Below are 24,691 nucleotides of genomic sequence, written 5' to 3' on the forward strand. Positions count from 1 at the left end.
TCATTTTAGTGAACCGGATCTTTTGAACGGTTCGGTGGCTCAGCGGCTCGCAAAGGAAGTGCGAACCACTCCCTGTTGCGCGTCATGCTTGGTAACTTTCGTATCGTTCGCTCTCTTAAAACCGCGAACCTGAACCAAAATGAAGAAGCAAAATATGATTTGCCATTCCAGTGGGCATTTTTTCTCTTTATTTTTCATCTGCTTGTATGCAAGTGGGCGGGGCAAACTGGCTGTGTATGCTGAGAGCGCTGAGTTGCAGCAAACCATGTATGCATGTGTGCCGTGGCGCGCAAATCAAGGCACGTGTCAAGCGATATAATAAAGCCAAGAAACAAACGAAGGAGAATAGGGAAAAAATAATCAATAATTCGTTCTTTTTGCAGGCCACTTTTTGTTTGATCCGTGCTGATCAAATGAACCGTTTCCTCTTTTGAATGCCGGCATTCAAATGATTAAATCATTAACACCTAACCACATATGCTCTGGGTCCATCGCCAGCTTTTCAGGCGAACCATGACCTGACCTTATACCCCTCCCAACCCCCACCTCCGCAGCACTTATGAGGGCGTCGCTGAGTCGGTGGCCTCTCATTAAGTAAGTGTTGCATCAACATTTCCTTCCCATATCCCAAGTTACGGTAAAGATGGGCGTGGCCAGGAATAGTAATATTCATGCTTTTGATAATGTTGTTAAGATTGGGCCAAGGTTTACTCCCCAGCCTTGTTTCTGAAAGCAGTCTGGATAAGATTATCAAATGACACATGCATATTGCTAGTATCCAATCTACGAAGTATACCGTAATTACGCTAACGCTAACGCTAACGCTATCCGTGCTGATCAAATGAACCGACTCTCGCCAAAAAAGAGCCACGGATCACTCGTTCTTTTAAGTGAGCCAGATCTTTTGAACGGATCTGTTTCTTTTTGCCCATCTCTAGTGTTAACCATGTGGGTAAAACTTATACAGCCTTAGCTCACGATAATATACACCAGTGCAAGTTCTACCCTTAGTGTAACTTACAATACCATTTGATTTTTTTTTTTCAGATAGCCAGACGTCCACTCCTGTGAAGAGAATTATATGAAAAGCTTCTTCGAGGAAAGTTATAGTCAGATTTATTTTCGGGAAAATCAAAATCTCGGGTCAACCCAGTAAAAAGCTCTCAGTGATTCTAAATAAATAATGAAATAGTTATTTATGCAACCAGTTGCAAAATGAGTGAAACGATTTTTTCAGCACGAGTTGTACATTTACCAAACGAGACTTGCCAAGTTGAACAAATAGGACGAGGGCTGAAAAAATCGAGTTTTGCAACGAGTTGCATACAACATTTTTGTTATTACGAATAATGCCGTTTCTGTTGGATTATTCCCATTAGCATGTTTGTGTGTTGTCAAGAGCACCCACGTGGGTACCTATTGTCTCAGTTTTTTCATCACGTAGGCTGTGATATGACTGTGATATCATACTGAATAAAACGCTATGTCTATTTGTAATTAGAAGGTTTTATGAAAAATTTCCAAACTTTTGGTGAAAATTATAATTTATGAACTGGCAACACGGCTGGGCTAGAAACAATGTACCCTGTTGTAATCCAACTCAACGATGTGAAAGTAAGCCTAAAACGACTATTGAGAAGTGGTCTTCGGTTTCGTTTTTACACCTTGACCTGACACGTCTTGTCTTAGCTATGCCTGTCAGGTCAAAGTACAAAAATGAAACCATTTGCTTGTCAAAAAAGAAAAACACTTCTCATTGGTCGTTTTGGCAAAGGCCTACTTTAATATCGTTAGGTTGAATTGCAACAGGGCTCTTTGTTGCAAGTCTGGCCGTATTGCTAGTTCATAAACTAGAGTTTTTATCAAAAGTTTGAATTATTTTCATGGAATCTTTTTGTTTCAAATCCATTTATTATCAATTTTAAGTTTTAGGCATGTGCTCCAACAATGCTTAAATTATAAAAAAAAATAGTTAAGTGAAAACAATATAATTGAAATATTGTCAATTTTTTTCTAAAAAATATCGTCGGTTTTTAATTTAAAACTATTTTTTAAATAAGGTAGCATCCTCTATTGCTTTCAATGAATGAAAATGTGTATGAAATAACCAATTTGTGAGCCTTGATATTAGAATTTGTTCACAAGGTTTGTTTAAAAAAAAACTGGTAGCACTGGATTTTGTATTGTGAAGGTAATCGACAGGAAAACAACGGGGCAGTCTTAGTTGAGCTGTCACGTCCTGGCCTAGGTCTATTCGAGGGCAGACCTGGCAGGACGCCACAAGTAATTTCAAATCATGTTGTACTGTTCCTTTTCATGTGTCAAAACGCCAACCAAGAAGTCGAGTGAAGTTTCAGACTTGTTTGGAAGTAAAATAGTTGACTTTACTGCCTTCATTACGTCCGCTGAATTTTCTAATTCAATATCAGAAAGACCTGAGTAAGGTCTGGATCGCCCAGCAAATGTATAATCTGAAGCTAATGGACTAAGAGCCGATTTCTGCACCTTCGCTTAGGCCGTATACCTCGTATAACTAAAGTTAAACAGGGTTTGAGCGGTGGAGAAGAAACCGCTCACAAGCATGGGAAACATTCAATCGAATTTTGCGATTCTCTCGCTCACTTCCACAAGCGGTCAAGAGCGAGATTGCCGTTTCTCCAATCAAGATGAGTGTTTCGATTTCCAATGCGCTTTCTTCTTGTTCGCCGAGCGACAAGTTAGACAAAAACGGCAAAAGAATGATTCACTACCGACCCCGTGTGCCGAAGGCATCCGATTGTTGTGGCGAATGATTCTTTACATTCCGATTCCGCACGAGTGGCATTCGTGTTTGAGAGCTGAAGAGCGTTCACTGACTGGGAATACACGAGGCGAAATGATTCAGTGAACGCAAAATCTGTACATTTCACAGAAAGCATTCAGTGACTGAATGGCAAACGCGTTCTTTCGTGTCTCCCATTTAATAGCGGATAGGTGCTCGTTCCACTCCGAAATCTTTTCATTTTCGGTTTATCTCAATCGTTTGCGATTCGTCGGGATTGCGCTCACCCTAGTAGCGTTCAGCAGTCACTGAACATTCGGTGGCAGCAGATATTTTATCGGTAGCGTTCGGGTAAGTGAGTGAGTTTTCCCATGCCTGACCGCTTATATGTTAGTAGGAAATCTGTGGACATTAGAGGAATCGCGTAGGAAGCGACTCCGATATTAATTTGGCAAAACTCCAGAACAAAACTAAAAAGTACTGATAACGGTGCTGCAAAGTAGCACTTTTCATTTGATTGGAAAAGTAGGCCGTCATGTGGTCCATTCTGCTAATAAAAGGTAGGCTGATACGCAACAGAATCGCGAAAATATTATTTTTATTTTTTGTTTTTAATAATACTGCAAAAAATATGATTGTGATTATGAATCAATAATTAACTTAATTAACAGGTTAGCAATAGGGTCCTGTTCCCTGTGTCAATTTTAGTACCAAACGCTTAAGTTTAGGTCAGAAACACATGTTTACTAAATTTTAAAATTATTTTCGTTGGTTTTTGCCGCACCCCTTGGTTTAAACTCAAATTTTTCAATTTTAGCGTTACGTAATAATTGGACGCTGCCTAAGTGTATAAGTGTTGGTTAGAGTGATGCAAATTTTGAAACTTTGGATCCCCTATGCTTAAACGATTTTAATTATGGTAAATAGTATCCTCACAAAGTTTGAAGTGATTCGGAAGCAATTTGACTGTGCACACGCCATTTTAAGTTTATATGGAGATTACCTTGGAAAACGCCAACCTTTTGTGTTCAGCCCTCTATCTCGTCGTCATCATATTTTATGGAAAAGTGAACGAACTCTACTCATATGAAATCCTTTCAGATACAACTTTGCCGAAGACCACATTTCGATTGGACGTCAGAATAAATTGCTATTCATAATCACAAAGTGGGTTTACATTTTACATGCTTAACCAACTGCTCGGCAGGCAACACTGGTGCTCCTTGCGGGAAGAATAGATCAAAGTAATCCAGGCTACTATGTTTTACAGCAAAAAAGCAGTGTTGCGCTGAAAGTAATTGAATGATCATCTCAGCATGATCTAGACTTTGTTATCAATAATAACAAATTATCCTTACGTCCAATCAAAATGTGGTCTTCGGCAAAGTTGTAGCTGGGAAGAATCCACATGAGAAGAGTATGTTCACTTTTCCATGGATTATTATTACGAGCATTTAGAGGACTGTACACCAAAAGTTTGCGTTTTCCATAGTAATTTCCATATAAACTTCAAATGGCGTGTGCACAACCAAATTTCTTTCAAATCACTTGAAATTTTGGTAGAATGATTTTTATCATAATTGACATCGTTTAAGCATAGGGCAGCAGAAACTTCAAAATTTGCATCAGTCTAGTGTTAGTGTTCTTCTATTTTTAGGCAACAATGGCTCTTGCCACGTCAGAATGCAGACGATTGAGGGAAAGGGGGAGGAATTGATGTTGCATTTATAACTGGCCCACAGTAGACCGGATATACCCCTGCATCTTCGCCGGTTGATGCGTGAGAATATGGCTAAAGTAATTTTTTGGCAGAGAGGCTTGTTTATTTGGTTAGCAGACTGCATATGTACCAGGCGTAGGGAAAGGCGTGCTATAATGGTGGAAGAATGGAAGCGTAAGGAAACGGTTTTTTGTCCGTTTCTGGTTCTACCATATGCTTTGAACAAAAAGATCAACTGTGATAGGTTAACTGTAATAGGAAAATAGAAGCAACTGAAAGATACAACTAAAAATTACGAAGAAAGTAAAAAAGCTACACCTCTTTAATTAGTGGTTTGAAAAATATCGTCACGAACTTTGAGTAGTGCGGTAGATGTGCTTCGCCCTGTTCTAAATCCGGATTGGTACGGACTAAGAAGTTCAAATCGTTCAACAAAGCCTTGTATTTGAATTTTTAAGATCTTTTCAACAGCCTTTGAATGAGAGCTTGGAATGCTAATTGGACAAAGATTGTTTAATCTTTTACTCTTTAGCTTTTTACGAATTGGTAAGACCTTTGCAGTTTCAAGATTGAGGAAACTTCGATGTAGAAATAAACAAGTTGAAAAGATACGTGAACAGGGTAATGGCATAGAGCTGAATCGTGAATCGCATAGACACACAATCTAAACAAACTGTATTTGATGAAACAGAAACATTGCTGAAGTAACTTCTAATTCACTACAAAAAGTGAACTTAAACCCATCGACGTTTATCGCTTTCGGCATGGTAATCTGATTAACGTGTAAAATTACCACTATTGATTTCATCACTAGTATTACAAACTTCAACCTAATTATTTCTGCTCCTTCAATCTTGGCCATATTTCCTTGTTAGACTACAATGATTCTATGTTTATATAGCTTTGACGAGCGCTAAATGGCCGCCACAAGCAAGCTCGCTTTCTGGTAGGGATAAAATGGTATGACATTTGGCTTGGGTTGTGTGACAGCCAATCGATAAGTTTGATGATCGATCTTATCGGTTTGCTGTCAAACGACAAAAGCCAAAAGTCAAATCGTCTGATCCCTACCAGAAAGCAAGCTTGTTTGCGGCAGCCATTAGCGCTCGTTAAAAGCTGGATTGAAAGATAACCAGACTTAGCTTTATTAATAAAGCAAGTGATCCTATTTCAAAGCCTTTTGTACTGATTGCGATCAGCATCACTGTTTCTGCAAATCCATTGACGATATGCTAAGTAAATCCCTTACTACCATAGCATTCAGCATATTGTTGATGTCCCAAGGTGCATCTGTATTTGGTCTAGACAACCCAAGTAACCAAATGGCACTTTAATTCGCCCTCCATGCTGATATAGGGCTATTATAGAGCTGACATGCCCTATATTAGCCGTATAACAGCCCTATAAGCCCAAAAAGGCGAATTAGCGGGCTAGTGGTTACTTGGGAAGCGCAGTGGAACAAAATTTTCGTAAAATTCAATAATTACACTTCTGAAGATATCGAGAGCGAACAACTTTCATGATTTTATATGAAATGTTTTTAAAAATAATTGAATATCTTCAAATGAAATGCAATTTGGCCATTGATTCATGATACGAATGAATCACGGAAATCAAGTTTACTGAAGCTTTCAAGTAACAAATCATATGATGGACATAAATATGAGATTTTAAAATAATATTGATGTACCTAAAAATACTTTTGAGATGGCTCAATTTCGATTAGATTGTTCTTAATTCGCACTTCACTGAGAAATCATGAGCCAATCAAAATAAACGAAATAAATTGAAATAATTATATTTATATTAACTGAGATTTCTTACTCGCCATAATCTTACCATTGGGAGAGGGTGGTTTGAAATACACTGAAAAATTGCCTTACGTAATTATTAAACACCCAGACAACCAGAAGTCGCATAGCAGTATACGACGAAAGTCATTTATTTGTACAAACAGCATCACTCCCGCACTAAATGGTGGGTGAAATCGTTTGATCGATGAGTTTCCTCGCATAAAACGCTATTTTATGAGTTCATATGTACATTTCGTTTCGTTCCGCATAGTTTTACAAAGTAAGTCGAATCAATCCGTAGAAGCTGTAAAATAAACTTTGTTATCATAAGTCGCATAAGAGTATAGACCAATTCGCAAGAAAATCTACACACTCGCACTGCATGTTATGTTTCATCATATAAAATATGTACGTAAATCGCCTCCACTTTTGTACGCATAAGGCCTTTTCGCGACATCTTATACGTGAAACTTTACACATATAAGCATCGCATAAAGCAAAAGGTGATTTGGTTATACGTACATTTTGGTTGTCTGGGCAGTCCACAAACTTGACAATATTTGCTTAATTACTGGCATTTCAATTGAACAGATAGAGATTCTGATATATGACGAATAAAAATTGTCAAGATTTCGTTATTACACGTAAAGAGGATTCGAAAACCTCCTACTTTACTCCCACGGCAATTTCTCAGCAGATTGTAATACGATGAAACTGACTTTTCTTGTTTCAAAATTTGAATAATTATATATCTTTTGATTTATTTGATATCTTTTAAAATTCAAAAATTTTGATCCGCTTGGTTTTTATCCGTTTAATGAGAATGAGAATTTTGATGATAAACAGGATGTAATTGGTACTTAGAACGAACCATATATAGATAATATGTAAAAGAGAGGAAATTATCAAAGTTCATACAGAATACAGAAGGTGTTGAGAAGTGATTTTTTCAAAGCTACTGAGTTAGTATTTGTCCACAACATGCATCAAAGCACTTTAACTTTAACTTCTTAGTGAAGAGTTTCAGACATTATTCCAAAGTGAATCATGGAAGTGCCCAAGTAGGTCTATACCCTATCACAGATAGCTACTGACAATCCTCTTCCGCTAAGATTTATTGTAACCTTCTAAAAGCCACATAGCCTAAATAAAGCCCAAGCCAGTTTTGGAAACATGATCTCTTATCTCCCATTGCTCAATGTTGCCACACCTCCAAAACTTCCACTCTTTCTATCTCGCGTGTCCCCGCTACTTAGACCCCGACCGATCCTGACCTTCTCGCTTCCTCCCCAGGACCACACTCACCTCTTCCTCCAGATCCCATTCGAGTAACAGTACGTCACCGAGCTTTCCATTATCTCGCCGCCCCCACGCCCAATCTCTGTAATCGATCGTAATCAAACGTGTACTGGAAACGGCAGTTAAATTTTATTTCTGCTGCTTTAATTCAATTAAACTGCACCACCTGCCCGAAGTCGATAAAATCAAACACAGAACTGAGGTGGTCTTTGGATGGTGTACCTGAACACCGGTGACCGGACCTTATCGTGGTCTTCGGGACCATAGTCTTACGCTGGTTCTATCTTCGACGCAGTAAACAACAGCAGATTCGGCAAAGAGTCCAGTGTGAATTTCTGAAGTCAGATAACCGAAATCCCTTTAAATCCCGTAGGGATTTGTGCGGGTCTACGTCGTTAAGGCAAGGCCTAGAAGCTGGTTAGGACTGGACGGTGGGCCGTTTCTTCGTCGGGTGACTAGATAAAGCACGTGAATGTTTCCGCCCGTGCCATGGTGCGAGGGTGTCATGATTAAGCCTAAGACGCACGTTGTTCCAGTGCCGCATTGTTCTTAATCCTCCGGGGGATAAAGTCCCGCGAAAATTGCAAATGACTCGGGGAATTCGGAGAACGTTTCTTCTGTCGGTTGGCGTAAACAAGCCATAGGCTGTGACGAAGAATGCGCTCGGATTAAAAATGTTACGGAGAAAAAGATTAGGTGGGCGTGTTGGCGTGTCGCATGTTGTCTGATGCAATATTTGTTAAAAATATGATTCTATTTTCAATGGTAAACCTTTTCCTCGACAACGATAAAAATAATTTTACTATTCGTAGTTCTCTCATAGCTTGAAATCAATCTTCTTATACTCTGTATCAGTAGCATCCTCATTGTGTAAGTACTGGTGCTCTCATTATTATAACAAACAATAACGGCGCCGGCTACGTTCGAGTGCAGGTCAATTTAGGGATGGAAGGGAAATGTTAACGTGTTATTTGCTTAATGGAAGCCGAGGAGTCCTCTGCAATCCCAGAAGTAGACACTGGGAGTTAGGATATGGGAAAGCATTGGGTAAAGGATTCGTTTTGGTAAACGATAAATATATAATTTCAAATGAATGCACGTGACCGGATTCGCGATATTACTCGATAAAAGCATTGAACGCCGAACAAGTGTTCGTCGCTCGCCCTACAGGAGCAAGTGACAAGATCAAAGGATCAAACACGCAGTGCGCATCGTACCTTCGTGCTGTGCGTACACGAATTCTTTTTAAAAACTACCTAAAGCAATAAAACAGTACTTTTCAGTGCTAGATAAACAGTACTTTTCAGCACTATTTTTTCTACTATTGATCCCTTTACGATCCTTGTTTGGACCCGTACCTACAATTTTTCCCTACACTTTTTATATTAAATTTAGGGGAGGGATTATTAGAGTATGTTTAAAACTACAAATTGTGCTTCGAGCACTCGACACTGAAGAAATCTGTAAGTCGCTGACGAAATAGGCCTATCTGTCAAGATAAGCAACACATATTAGAGTTTAAAGGTATTTGCTCGCCTTACAAGTGATTTTAGTATTTTATTTTTTTTTTTGCAGAAGCGAAGTGTTAAAGTTCAATGTGTAGTTCGATTTTTCGTTGGACCCGTTGGCGAAAGCTAGCGGTGGTAATCCTTCATGGACACCGTCTTGGGAAAAAACCTCTCGAAGGTCACGTCTTCTTTCGTTTATTCATTAAACATGGAAAATAAAAGGAAGGGCGAATCTCTGAATTCACTACCGCGACCATCCGTTAAGGTCGGCGAAAGTAGGATAAGGTCCGCAAAGAACCGCTAAAGTCAACGAAGATCTGCTAAATCTGCAAACTTCGCGAAAGTTCTCATCAGTTCATGAAAATAAGCAAAAGTAATTGAAGCTCTGCGAACATCTACAAAGATCTGAAACGGTTCGCGATGTTTTGCGAAGGTCTGCAAAGCCCTGCAAAGGTTCACGAAGATCCGCAATAATTTCCAATCCAAAAAAAGATCTCATCAATAATTTTCCATAAATATCTCTTAACTCAATTTACAATCTTGGTAAAAAACAATACCTCGATATAACGTAACTCGATTTTTATTTTCGTTACGATATATCTGGACAAACATTTGAAAAGGGCTCAAGAGGTCTTCAGAAACGTTGCTGTTGAGCCCTTTTTTGCTCACCCACGCAAACTAACCCCACTATCAGAAAGATTGGTGTTAGCTCTTCCTGATAGTGGTATTCGTAGGAGTGATCGAGTTTAATTGGGCTCAACAGCGACTTGCAAAGCCAATGTTTACCTATGTCGATGTGTTCTTTTGAAATGTTTGTCCAGATATCGAGGTTACGTTATGTCAAAGCAAGGTACCTGTATTTGTTCTTAATTTTGTTCAACGGGTATTTGTTGATGAGAAAAGAAATCTAAAATTTATGTTATTCACCTAGTAGGCATTTTCAACCTCACTTAAGTTTTTTTTTTCAATATTTTCCCCTGTTTTATTTCTCTCTCTGGGTTTATTTGTTTATATTTGACAGCCTAGTAAAGATTACTAGAATACTCCTTTAAAAATGTTTTTATGTGCTCCGAAAAAAACAAATCCGGAGTGGTTCAGAGGAATCTTTGAATAGGTACTCGAAGAAACCCTTATAGGTTTTTTTTCTGGAATCTAAAATAAAGTTAATGTTTAGAGGTTTATGAACATTTTGACAGCATTCTGGTCGATTTCGACAAAATGTATTTATGGAGGATGTTTTGTATAAATATTGAATTAGAATTCCTTACTGTATGAATTCCTCATAGTAAAATTCTTGAATTTCTGTTATTTATACCTACATTTATACAGAAAATCATAGATAAAAACTTAAAACTCATTTGAAATTTATTGGCAGAATTTTGAAGGGCGAACACGAAATTATTGCGACACATTCAACAGGGCATAACTTTTCTACCATTGGGTAAAAATCAACCAAATTTTGCACATTTTTCTCATTGATGTGTATTGTTTACATGCTGTCAAACTTGAAGTCGTGTTTTTCGATTCAACGAAAATGGAGGTGAACAAACGCAAGTCGAGAGAACAAATTCTTTCCAAACACCTGGAATTTCCTGACCTGTCGCACCGGCAGTTGGGAAAAATGTTGAACATTCACCATTCAACCGTCTTCAGAGTGTTGAAGTGATTCCACGTTGGACCACGGCAAAGGAGCTGGAAGAAAACCGGGACCGGAGAACAAAAAGACGGAGGGAAAGGTGAAGCGGACGATTAAAGCATGTCGCAGATCTACGTCCAGAAGGCAAAGAAGAGAGCTGGACTACATTAATACAAGGTACAGAACTTCCCAAACCGCGATGAGCGGCAACAATCGACGGCTAAAACTCGGGCACGGAAGCTCTACGAGAAGATGCTGACAAAATAAGGCTGCTGTGTTATGGACGACGAAACGTATATAAAAGCCGATTTTAAGCAAATTCCGGGGTTGGAGTTTTTCACCGACAAGAGCAAGTTCGATGTCAACGACAAATCTTAATAGAAGAAAATGTCGAAGTTTGCCTCCAAATATCTCATTTGCCAGGCCATCTGCTCTTGCCGACTGAGGAGTGAGCCTTTCGTGACAAAGGGCACAGTAAATAGCGAGATCTACAAATCCGAGTGCCTCGAGAGGCGCCTTTTGCCGTTCTTGCAGCAGTACGACAAAGCTCCGCTATTTTGGCCAGATTTGGCATCATGCCACTATTCTAAAAGTGTCTTGGAGTGGTATGAGGCCAATTCTGTCCATGTTATTCCAAAGGACATGAATCCACCAAACTGTCCTGAGCAGTACTGGGCAATAATGAAGCGGAAACTTCGGAAGAGCAAGAATATAGTCAAAGAGGAGAAGGACATGTTAAGAAAATGAAAAAAAAAAAACTGAGAAACTGGTACCGGATGACACTTTTTTGTGTTCGCCCTTATAATAATTTTAACAATTATAACAATAAATTATGCAAATTTATTTAAAACTTGTACAGAAGAGTTACATGAAATTTATGAAGGAACTTAAGTGGTACGTGGTTTTTGAATAAATCCTTGGAGAAACTCCTGCAGAAGTTCATGATGTAGATATTTGGAGAGGATTGTTTTTCATGTTTTTAAAAGAGTATCTGCACGTTTTATTTTAAATAAATCCAAGAGTGAATTATTACTAGAAAGCGCCACTGAAACAAAAAAAATCATGAAAACTTGGTAAGATAATTAACGAGGGAGTTTCTAGACAAATCTCTCCATGATCTCCGGAAACAATTTAAAGGTGTCGTAGGCATAATCACTTGTAGAATTCACAGTAAAATTCACTTAAAATCTTGGACAAATTTTTAATGAGGTTGTTTATCAAAGGCCCCACAAAATTCATAGATACATCTTTTGAGAAACTATTGGAGAAATTCAAAATCCTTGAGTCCAGAAGAAAAACATTTCCTAAGGATTTTATTGAATAATTTCTGGTGGTACTCCTAGAGAAATTCCAGGAGGAATGTTGAACCATTTCAATCTCATCCTTATGGCGGGAATTCATTAGGTTGATACTGTTCAAATGTTCATTTGAACTTTTGGAGAAATCACTTTGGAAAAATAGTCTGGTGAAATCCTTACACACATTTCAAGAGATTCCATTGATAAATTATTGGAGGAATCTCTCGAGACATCCTAGGAATGATTCTAGTTTAAATCTGTAAAGCAATTCCAGAAGAAACATCAAATTCCTGGGAAACTTATTTGAATAAGTTCGGAACACGACTGCCTTCCATCTAGCGAATCCAACCCGTTAGTTGGAACGACTGACAACTGGTGGAAATTCTCGAGACTCACACGCTAACATCAAAGTACCCATTAATGAGTAAAAAAGTACCCATTTTCGAGAATAGTGGCTTAACTCATTAAAAGAGTAAAGTCGACTTACTCATTAAAGGGTATTCGCTTCGAACTTCAACTAATGGGTATTTTTCACTCTTGGTCTTCTCGATGAAAATGGGTATTAAAACCTCACTTTTTAATGAATTTTTTCACAGATTTAGGTTAGGGATTCAGAGAGAAAAAAAAGGAAATATGTAACAACACTATAAGAAGACTTTGTAAATAACATATAACACATTTATTATCCATATGTCAATCACGAATTACAAAATTTGTTTCCCACTGCGGGATTAATCAAAAGCCAATTGAAGATGTTGAAACACTCCAAAACATCCTCCTTGGAACCGGCCGGAAGATGACAACTTTGTCCATGGTAATGCCTTTAGCGGGCAGTACGACAGAGGAGAAGCTAGAATGTCTGCAAAATAGAAGCGATTTGTAAAAATCATCATTTCTGAAAGAAGCACCGATATTACTTACGTATTTGTACAGTAAAACAGTGTGTCTTCCACTATGCACAACGTGTTTTCATTAATTCTAAACGGCAAGCGAAACAAAATCTAAAAATGGCGATGTTGATGGTACCAAGCTACCATGTATACTATTTACCCATTATTTCTATGAGAGCAGATACTCTATAATGAGGCTAAAATACCCTTTTTAATGTCATTGTAAGATACCCTTTTTCTGACATTTCCATAGAGATTATAATAATGGGTACATGGTACCCATTTAAAGGGTACTTTTATGTTAGCGTGCACGCAGCTGGAGAGCAAATCGTCACGATTCGCACATATACATACGTATTTGTTCTATATATGGAAACGGTGCTCAGACCTCAAAATCAATTTGACAACTACTCTTGACATTCGAGTGCTTTTTAGTTGGAATATTTCCAACCAGTGAACATCCAACCATCGAGTCATTCCATGTAGCGGATCAATGTACCCCATATCTAAGAACAAAAATTCGTATAAAATCGATAAATAATGCCAGCGCATTTCTCTAGGGAAGATGTATTCGCCACACCGAATTATACATCGTTTTACAACATAAATGATTGCCAAAAAGGTGCTTAAATTTTTAATGAAATCTTGTTTTTATTTAATAACACGAAAAAGCATGTTCTTCCAACCATTTCAACAATTTACCCTTTCAAATAACGGCTATATCATATTTAAACTTTAAATAAAAAATTGGGTCCATAAATGAACCTAAAAACCTCAGGAGTTTTAGTTTTCACACTGGGGTTGTTCCCCACTTGGGTTTCGGAAGAGACACGGAAAACAAAATACACCCACAATTTGAGTTTAAGCCAAGGGGTGTGACAATACCTAGAAAAACATAAAACAAAGTTTTCTCACTTAAACAAACGAAAAACATCGGAAAATTGAGTAAACTTGTGTTGTTGGCCTAAACCTAAGCGTTTGGCACTAAAATTGGGACAGGGCATTAGAATTATATTATGGACCTTCTTGTGTGGTCTCATTTACAAAACTATTCAAATATCTGTATTTATTCGCCTCAAACCAAATATTTTGCCTGAGACAGCTGATTAACAATGCAATCAAAGTTCGCCGGTGAATTTTCATACACGCAAAAAAAAAAGTCGAAATCAGATTGACAAACAAGATTTCTGTCAAATCTACCAGAAAGGTAGTAGGATACCACCATAGTATTTTTTTCTGAAGTTCCATGATAGTTTTAAGAATGGGCGTAGTCAGCTAAAATAGTATTTTTTACCACAGATTTTTTCCCGTGTTGGAATAAAGTTGCTTTAAGTGTTAATTTTATGTTTTTCTGTAGGGGGTTCATAATACGCAAAGGGTCCATAAGCGGCATCGACGCCCTAGATTGAAATGAAAGTTGGGCTCATTTTTACCCAATTCGACCCAGTGACCCACCGGAATAATTTCGAACCGGTGGATGATTCCAAAGACTCCAATGATCCTCGAAAAACTAGACATCCTGACGATTCCATTCGAACTACAGCGAAGACAATCAGTCAAGGATTGCCGAATCGGTTGTAGTTTGAACCGTTTTTCATTTGCTGCGCGGGTACGGGTTTATTACGGGATCCGCTTTATCTGGTTTCTTGTTATCATGCTAAGCTAAACCAGGTCCACACCACAACTTCAATGCTGTCAGTTTCCCACAAAGCTACTGCTCTCGTTTATCGACAGCCTATTCGCACAATATGCTGTCAAGATTCCTGCTCTAGCCGACGACCGGTAGAACTACATTCAGGCGCTTACTTATCTCACCACAAGCATGCTTTCATCTCGCAGCTCAATAACAACAGCAATCACGGTTGATGGGAAAGAGAGACTTGAAACGGCGACATGGCTATTAGGATTATGCCATTGAGTGCCCAATTCAAATATTGTTTGACCACGTGCGCAACCACTTCGCTTGGATCTGGTCTTCGCAAAAAAAAAGCTGGAAATAAGAATTGCTCGTCATGATTCCAGGTATCGTGGGTAGACAACCCGGTTGAACGAACTGTTCCAACGGAGATATTTTTATTTCGCCAGGTCGTGCCATGTTTTCTGCGGCCAGTGAGTGACCACAAATCGGTGTGGGGGTGCTACAAGCGCGTGTGCTTGTGCCTACCCGCATACCAAACCGCTCACACCGCCGAGCATAAGCGCCGAAACGGAAAACGTCTACCTCGGGATAGACGTGCACTTAAGACGAGCGAGCACGCAAAGCCGAATACGACACAAATTCACGGTCTGAGAAACTGACCGGTGGAAGCTATTGGAGTGTGGCGGGACATTTGAATGAAAGTGAAATGAGTGCGAATGGATGGTTGGCTAGGCGGTTTGCGTTTTTTCGGTTTGCATTGTTTTTGTCGTCTCATCGTCGATGGTGGTTTATGGATTTTCTCGTTATCGTTTGGTACGCTGTGTGTGAAGTCCGCAACAAGCTCATCATCCTGGCAATATTTATATACATTGGGTAGTTGCACCGGTATTCGCCATATTAGCAGTATTCGTCACCACAGATTGTAGAGTGTTTTACGATACATATATACCTATAGATATGGACCTTCCTTAGCCGAGTGGTTAGAGTTCGCGGTTAAAAAGCAAAGCCATGCTGAAGGTGTATGGGTTCGATTCCCGATCGGTCCAGGATCTTTTCGCAATGGAAATTTTCTTAACTTCCCTGGGCATAGAGTATCATCGTACCTGTCTCACGATATACATACGAATGCGAAAATGGCAACTTTGGCAAAGAAAGCTCTCAGTTCATAACTGTGGAAGTGTTGCACATAAGAACACTAAGCTGAGAAGCAGGCCCTGTTCCAGTGAGGACGTAATGCCAAGAAGAAGAAGAAGAAGAAGAAGAAGAAGAAGAAGAAGAAGAAGAAGAAGAAGAAGAAGAAGAAGAAGAAGTGCGATAGAGTTCGTTTAGAGTTGCGTTTAGAGTTCGAACATTTACTTCAAAATGTCATGCCAATATTCTTAGAAACTTCAAAATTTGCAGAGAATTAATTTATAAATAATTACTCTTAAAAGTTTACTTATTTCGCCATGGTGTTCCTGAATTCACAACCTCCAGAATAAGAAATCCATGTAGGTTGCGAATTTAGGGACCAAAATTGAAAATACTTATGACAAATACACACAACAAAGTTTCAGATACAAAAACAAGGTTACCAACTATTTCTTAATTTTTTTTCCACTTAACATGGATAGATAGTTTTACTTTCAACATATTGATAGTATTCAAAAGAATTTTGATTGATTTAAAAAAAAAAATGGTTGGGATGATGAAATCCGGTCCGCTTACTCTACACGTTGATTACGTTCACCAGCCCTGAATACGGTTGGAGTAAGATTATTTTCGGGAGTTGAGGTCTGTCGACATGGCAGTCAATGTCGTTGTTGCGTTCAAGGTTGTTCGTTTTGGTTGTAATGTGTACAAACTGGTTATAGCGAAACATTTACCAGATGCTATGGTATTTTATTTTGGGATGTAAAGATGATGCTTATTTGACCAGGTGTAAGTGGGAGAAAATTAGTAGGCAAATATGGTTCTTACCTCACCTTTTTGATTTTTTTTTTGTTATTATTGTAGTGAAGGATTCAATATTTAATTAAATGAATCCCAAATTAACGACCTTGATCAATAGTTTATTGAATCAGTTTGTGAAATTTGCCATTTTATTTTGTAAAACGTAAAACTTTTCGGAGTCTAAAAGAAATTCATATGGAAATATGACGAAGTGAACTTATTTCGGGAGTTTCGGCTTACAGTCTCTCAAAAATGCGTTGATTAATCAATTACCATCGCCGATGTTTCGGTCTAGCCATTGGACCATCGTCAGGGTTCGATACTTGAAATTTTTTTTATTGATTTCCGTATCGAGCCCTGAAGATGGTCCAATAGCTGCACCGAAACGTCGGCGATGATATTTAATTAATCAACGAAACTTTGAGAGACTGCAAACCGAAACTCCCGAAATAGGGTCACAGATTGTCCAGTCAAAACATATTATCAAAAACTATATGAAGAAGTTATGAGAGTAACAGTTTCGTGAACCACTTATTGAGACTACCAAGAGGTTGTCCATTGATAACGTAAGAGAACATGGGAGAGGAGAGAGGTTTGAAATTTCGTACATAATGAATTACTATGGGGTCGGAGAGGTTGAAAACAGGCCAAAACAGTCTTACGTTATTAATAGACAGCCTCTAGCCAAAAAAAAGTTATCAGACTAACTAAACCTGTCGAATATCTTCAGGTATCGTTCAGTATTACAACAGCAATTTATCCAAGAATGGGTCTGAGAAATTACCTCAAAAAAATATAGGAAATCTTTGACAAATAACGCTAGAGATTCTTCTAGGATGCAATTAGGAGTTGTTCCAGGAATAAATGCAAAGATTTTTTCAAGACTTTTTATAAATATTTCTTATAGAATAACTCTATGGGTCTTTCCTGAAATTGATGCTATATTTTTGCATTTTTGTGACCATTTCAAAACTGATCCCAGTTTTCATGCTCTAGAAATTTCTAGAAATCTTCAAGAAATTTATCTGTAAGATATCTGTAAGGAGTCCTGAATTCATCTGAAAGAATTCGCTGAGGATTCATCATTTTCATCCCTAAACGAATTGAAAAAAAAATGCTTGAATGCATCCAGAGAATCCACAGAGAAGTCCAGTCCAAAAAATGATGTGTTTACGTTCCCGACGTTTCAGATGGGTTGTTTTTGGCCTTATGCCCCTTGAAAATAGCCAAAACCCATCGGCCGGAACGACTACCGAAATGACTACCAGACTAAGAAAACCAACTGAGAGTAGCATTTGAAAAAATATCTTGAAGAATTACTTAATAAATGCTAGGAATAATTCCTGGAAGATGTTATCGAACATATTCCTAAAAAAATATTTAGTTTAATTCCTAAAACAACTCTGCGAAACACGTTTTTGTCTGAAGCACCAAAATATCGTTATTAACTAAATTAAGGGAAGCTGAATCCATTACCGTTTTCAAAAATAGCATAGCACGTTTAGTTTTTGAGATACTGACTGTTGCAAATGCGAAATTTGACTATTTTAGCCAATTTGCATGCAAGTTTGCCAGCGTGTATGGCAATTTATACGCTTAATTTGCCACAGAACTAAAATTTCGTGTGTATAACAATGATTATCAACAAAGTCCATAATACTTTCGATGCGGGAAAGTTATTTTTTGATGGTTTTGAAAAATATTGTTTTTTTGTCATATAAAAGAAACGAATAATTTTGTATGAAGACTGCAAACATGTTTGAAAAATCGATTTATTCTAAATATAAATCAAATTACATCTGAAATTAAAGTTAAAGTCATATTTTGCATGGTGGGTGGATTAGATCATAAAATAATTTGATAAATCATGCTTTAAAATTCATGTAGAGATCAATGAAAACAGTTTTTTTTTATATAACTTTAGCGACCTGTAGTTAAAATGTGTGACGTGCTGGAACATTTCTGAGAACGACATTAGATACAGCAGCCCTAAATCTGTTAGAAACACATAATTTGATCCTTGAGACACGCAAAAATGTCATTTTTGTTACGCTGTGTAATCTCCAGATGAATTCGAGTCTACATTTTTGGAGACTTACACAGCAAAAAAAAATCTTAAATTTACGTGACACGTGAACTTTTATGATAATCATGTAAAACGAGATATAACTGAATATTCAACGATACATTATGTAAACTGTATCATTGCATTCGAAAATGCTTGCATTCTTGAGTGAAACTGAAACATTTCATGATCTTCTATCCAACATTCGCCAATATTGCATGCTTTCTTGCATCTAGAAAGTGGAATTGCAAACAAGAATGCTCGGTTTACATGATTCTTCTGAATATTCTGTCATATATAATGCACATGGATGAATCGACGGCTTGTCATTTGATGTGCATTATTTATGATTGAATTTTCAGCGTGAAAATCATGTAAACCGAGCCGTTTTGCATGTAACGTTCTTTAAGAGAAGACGTTTCGTGTTCAATATTAAGGATTTTGCTAGCAATACAATAGACGTGTTTGTAGGTTTTATCATTGATTAATACATGAGAAATGGCTTTGCATGATTGACGCTAAAATTAGGTTACGTGTAATTTTTGTATGTTGGATGTATAACGAATGAGACGAATACTTGGAATTATATTTTGAAGAACATATACAAAAGTTCTTAGATGTGTCATAAGTAAAATTCAGAATACTTGAAAAAACTTTTGGAAATTTTCTGGAGAATTTCCCGGTGTAGTTAAAATAAAATAATGTGTTGAATTTCTAGAGAGATTCATGTACCGTTTTGATTCATATCAAGGGCACTTTAGGCCTAAGTATAGTATAACTCAGTGTTTCCCAAACTTTTTTTGACTTTCACCCCCTCGAGGCCAATATTTTTTTGGAATCACCCCCCTGATGTATGGCTCATAAGGACTGTTCATTTAAGAAAGTGGACACCCAAATATTAGCATTTTGGTGTAAAAATTCCATAAAAACAAATAAAAATTTGTTTCAGTGTGATCTCAAGTGTTTATTTTGACAGCAGACAAAAGGTGACATAAAAAAAATTTAAATTCTAAACGATGGGTCGAATTGACATGGCGACTCTCAATTGTTTTCTGCACAAATGGTGAACAGAAAAACTGCCGTTCCGAGATTGTGCTTAAATCGCGAAGTGTCCAAATTGAATTTTTTCAACGCTGTGGCCAAAACAGATATTCCTGACGACGTACGATACATCCCAACAGAAAAATTTGGGAAAAATGATTTGGTATGGCAAGCAATTTGCTGCTGCGGTATGAAAGTACTACATATTTCACGACGGGTTCAATCAGCGGCGAAAATTACAGAACTGAATGCATTAAAAAATGGCTTCTGCCCATCTACTGAAAGCATACCATGCCTCCATTGTTTTTGCCAGACCTAGCATCGGCTCACTATGCTTCAGCTACTTTGGAGATGCTCAAGAAGGAATAAGTCGAATTTGTAGAAAAATGATCGAATCCATCAAATTGCTCAGAACTACGCCTCATTGAAACATATTGGGCAATAATCAAACGGCATCTTAAGAAGGATGGAAGAGAAGCAAGCTCCATCGATTTTTTCAAGAAAATGTGGTCAGCAGTTCGAAAGTTCCGAAAAAAGTTGTGCAGAATTTTATGGGAGGTATCAAAAGAAAAGTAAGAGCATTCTCCAGCAATGCTCAATAAATGTTCAAATTTATGTGAATTTGATCGAAATTACGATGATTTCCATGTATTTTAAGTAAACTCATGAATTTGTTCGAAAATAAACAGTTTACTGTAAAAAACACGTGTCCACTTTCTTAAATGAACAGCAGAGAATGGCAGAAAACTCGGAGCGGTGCAAAATATGCATGTGCTGCACCCGACTTTTGCGTGAAACTCCTGTTTTTGTTGAGTGACACAAGAGAAGGTGCGAGTATTGCCGTAACTGTGTGAGAGACGAAAGATAGCTCCAGCTCTACTCTTTAAAACTCTTGGAGTAAAGCACAATGTGCTTTGTTTGGTGCTTTCCATTGAAAACATAATCGAGAACGAATGTGACTAACGGCGGTGTCGAATCATTTTTGCTTGCTCTACACTTTAAAATCATTTTAGGGCTTAGTCACAAATTTCAATTGAAATGTTCGGAAATTATTATACAACATAAACATCATACAACAAATCTTCACTCGGGAGAGGGGGGTGTCAAAAAAAAAAAAACGACAAAACTCTTGACACTTCCGTGGAAAAGCAATTCTCGACTTCACCTTCCTTGTAAACAATCTTATCGCGTTTGGTCTTCCCCCATTTGATATTTAAGATTTCCATTGCGTTTCAAACGCATACAGCAATAACATATGTCTAATTCGTTTTTGAAACTGGCGCAACCCGTTCTGTATCACAGTTTCAACCCCAACCCGATTCAGGGTCGACCGAACTACAATTTGCTTGAAGTTGGTTCGTTTATGTGTTGATCACCGACCCAGTTCCTAAAATAAAAACGACAATAAACACAACGATCATGCGAAAATTTTGTCAGATATATTGAATCTTTTCAAAGCAATCGTTTGTTCAGGAAATTGTCAAAATTCCTGGTCAACACGAAAAGTATACCGAAGTCGTCGAAATTATCGAAGTAGGGTAAGTAATCCATTAGTTGTGGGTATTCCTATAGTTTTGGTAACGCCATTTTCACCATATTTTTGCATTAACCACAGATTCGACGCTGCCAATCGACGTATTGGCTTGTTAATACACGAAATAGTTGAAAACAGCGTTCAAATTACTTGAAAGTTGATGAAATATCACTAAAATTGCTGAAATTTTTCTTACTAGTACCAATAGTTGCGGTAAAGTGGAGGATCCCATAAGAAAACAACGGATAAGGCAAATTAAAAATATACCGCAACTAAAGAAACAGTTTATCAATAGTGGTACTATTTTTCACTGACAACAAATACAACATTAAAATGTTCTTTAATTGCGCTTCTTGAATTTAAGAGGTTAAATGAAGATCAATAATGCTTAGCACCTCCATTATTGGTACATCTACCTTATGTGTGAGGCGAAATCATGTATGATTTATAAAGTAAACAAACGTTTGTGTGGTTCGTTTGAGAGTGGCGTCCATCCGTACTCCGTCATCAAAGCAAAGTTATGTTATTTGAGAGAGCCTTGCCTAATACTCAGAGAGATTCTCAGCAACGGCACATGGGAGTTTTAGCACACACAAAAGAATGGGTGCAACACAATTCATATTGCACTAGCACGTCTCTTTCAAATTGAACGTGCTGTCTCCCGGCAGCGCGTGCTGCACCGAAAGAGTTTTGAGTCGCACCCTATCCCTGATGAACAGTCCTTATAAAAGTTCATGTATTTAAATTAATCGCAATACTGTACTGAAAATTTGATCAATATTATATCAAAAGCGTACCGATAACCGTACAAATTATGAAGTTTACTCATATATTACTACAAAAGTGTTAAAAATATCAAACATATTTGCATTGTAACACATCTTCTTCTTCTTGGCATTTACGTCCTCACTGGGATAGAGCCTGCTACTCAGATTAGTGTTCTTATGAGCATTTTCACAGTTATTAACTGAGAGCTTTCTTTGCCAAAGTTGCCAACACATATACACTCCAAAATATGTATTTAATTCATTTGGTTGGTTGGTTTGACTTTATTAACGAGATTTTTAGCCCTAGGCTAGTTCATCTCGGGACCAACGGCTTTACTTCCCTTCCGAAGGAAGTCGTCACTATAACTTTTTACGTCATAAGTGACTATGTCGGGGGATGAGATTCGATCCCAGGTCCTCGGCGTGAGAGGGGAGTGTTCTAACCACTACACCAGGTCCGTCCCCTTTAATTCATTTATCCACAGAATAAAATCATAATTTATCGTTGGAACCCGCTTTTGCAGTCAAATTTTCAGAGATTTGTTAATTAAAAGATTTGTACCATAAGAAGTAAGAATGGTAAGTAGGCATGCAACTTAAAAATCAAAATGAGTACTAAAGATTATTTTCTGCGAAAACTGGATGCTAATAATAGAAATATTAAAAAAAAACTTAATGTTAAATACTCGTAATCCTGGAAAATTTCGCTTTGTTATAAAGTCATGAAATTTCCTAAACAAAGTAACAGATTAGTTTTCTTACGTTTTCCGATAATTCCGGATATTTTCTTAAACTTTTTCTTCGGACGAGAACGTCAAGGTCTAGGACGAATGCAAAAGTGAAATTTTTTCGAATCCATTGACCTGTTTTCAAGCCAACTCGTGACATACAAAACTTTCTACCTTTTTTTATACATTTTGAGTATTTTATCAATTTCTTAAATTGTCAGATGCATGTTTTGTACTTGCAAATGTGTTATCTGTGTTATCTCCGTAAAGTGAAATCATTCTGATTATGAGAAAACCTAAAATACTGACCATTCTCAAAACTAATATAATATGAATAAAACCTGAATGCATAACACAAATATTTTCTTTTGACAATCATCAAGTGTTATCTATAATAACTTCAAATGGCCATGATCAGATCATAGGTATAATCGATTTAAGGTAAAACTAGAAATAGTTTAGAGCGAAACTGATTGTCCTTCAGAAGCATTAGTATTTTAAATTATGTGTCCTCCGAACGTTATGCGTCATTTTTCAACTTCTCCAAATGCTATATTTTTCGCCCCCTTTACTGGATTTTTCGCCCCCCAAATTCTGTTTATCGAATTTTTGCCCCCTTAGTGTCGAAAATCGCCCCCAAGGGGCGAATTCGCCCACTTTGGGAATCACTGGTATAACTCATAAAAAAGTATGTGAATTTGCTCATGTTATTCGTAATAAGAAAAGTCAAGTCATTATTATTCAACAAGCTATTGCGTAGATGTCTAAGGCAGATAAGCATTTTAAATTTTAATTGATTTCATTGAGAAATGCTTATCAAAACGAGACTTCAAAGAGGAAACTTTTGACCAGGCAATATTGAAACATTTTGTCTCATGCAAAATAGAGTGTCTGGAATTTGAACCCAAACAGTAGTAATTGCTTGTGTTTATAATCATTACCTTTGAAGAAACTGGAAGGAACATACGGATCAGATATTCCTGGGCGTTTCCTACCAAGAATGGTACATTTGTTCGAATCAGAAATTGACCAATCCGTTAGATCAGGCCTGTCCAACCCTTTTGAACCGCGGGCCACATCCTCAGCAACAAAAATTGGTGGTGGTCAATTTTTGTTTGTAGAGAACATAAGTCAATCATTGAAAACGTTATATATATTTTTTTTTGGGAAAAATGAATAAGATAGATGCTACTTAGCACCTTTCCAAAGGAACTGCTCAAAATTCATAAGGAATCCAACCTACCACTAAGAGTTCTGTCCAGGATTCTAAAAGAATCATGTCCTGGATTTTTTTTAAGGAAGCTGCACAAAGTTTTTGCAAGAATTTTGGGTAAGATTGAATGAGATTTTTTTTTCTTTTTTTTTTTATTCCGCCACTTTCCCCCACACCAAAAAGCTCACGTGCAGTTTCCTGGTAGTGAACGCAACTATCTCAGCTCATTCTGTACAGCACGTGAACAAAAAAAAACTAATGAAAAAACAAGCAAAACTGAGATTGAAATTAACGTTAAACTAAATTTTAATTAATTTAAATAGAATTACATGGCGTGATGTCCCAGTGGAACAAATGTTCCTTTTAAGGGACCCACTTATGATATAATTACTAATTAACTTTAAACAAAAAAAGAAAGATATTTAAGAAAAAAAGAATTTAATTAATCTATGATTGGTTTCTGGTAGTTGACATATTGTTCAAAATACGAATATTATTTTTTATCCAAGAATGTCGTGAAGATTTAGTTTTAAGTATTGCTTTAGCTTTTGTTTGAAACTATTGCGTCTGCATTTTACAGAGACTGTGAATTGGAAGGATATTGTGAGAGACATCAGAGTAAAGTTGAAGAGTGGGAAATCAAAACGGTTTGCTAAATATCGTTTTCAAACATATATTCTGGAGAGTTTGGAGCTTTTTCAAAGAAGACTTCGAGGCACGACCCCATGCTTTAATTAGATAGCTCAGGCGTGAGTGAATATGAGTAAAATAGAAGTTTGAAAGTATTCTGCGCGATACAAAATGACTTACTCTTCGCATAATTCCACATAGCGATGATACCTTTTTTTCTACATTTTTAATGTGATT

General features: G+C 37.3%; 1 protein-coding gene across 1 annotated transcript in view; it reads right to left on the reverse strand.

The window, feature by feature from the left end:
• LOC5569868 (P protein) overlaps positions 1-24,691 on the reverse strand; it is a 255,338-nt gene that overhangs the window by 107,044 nt on the left and 123,603 nt on the right. The window lies entirely within an intron of this gene.

Source organism: Aedes aegypti, chromosome 2 (genome assembly GCF_002204515.2).
Source record: "Aedes aegypti strain LVP_AGWG chromosome 2, AaegL5.0 Primary Assembly, whole genome shotgun sequence".
NCBI classification, from domain to species: Eukaryota; Metazoa; Arthropoda; class Insecta; order Diptera; family Culicidae; genus Aedes; species Aedes aegypti.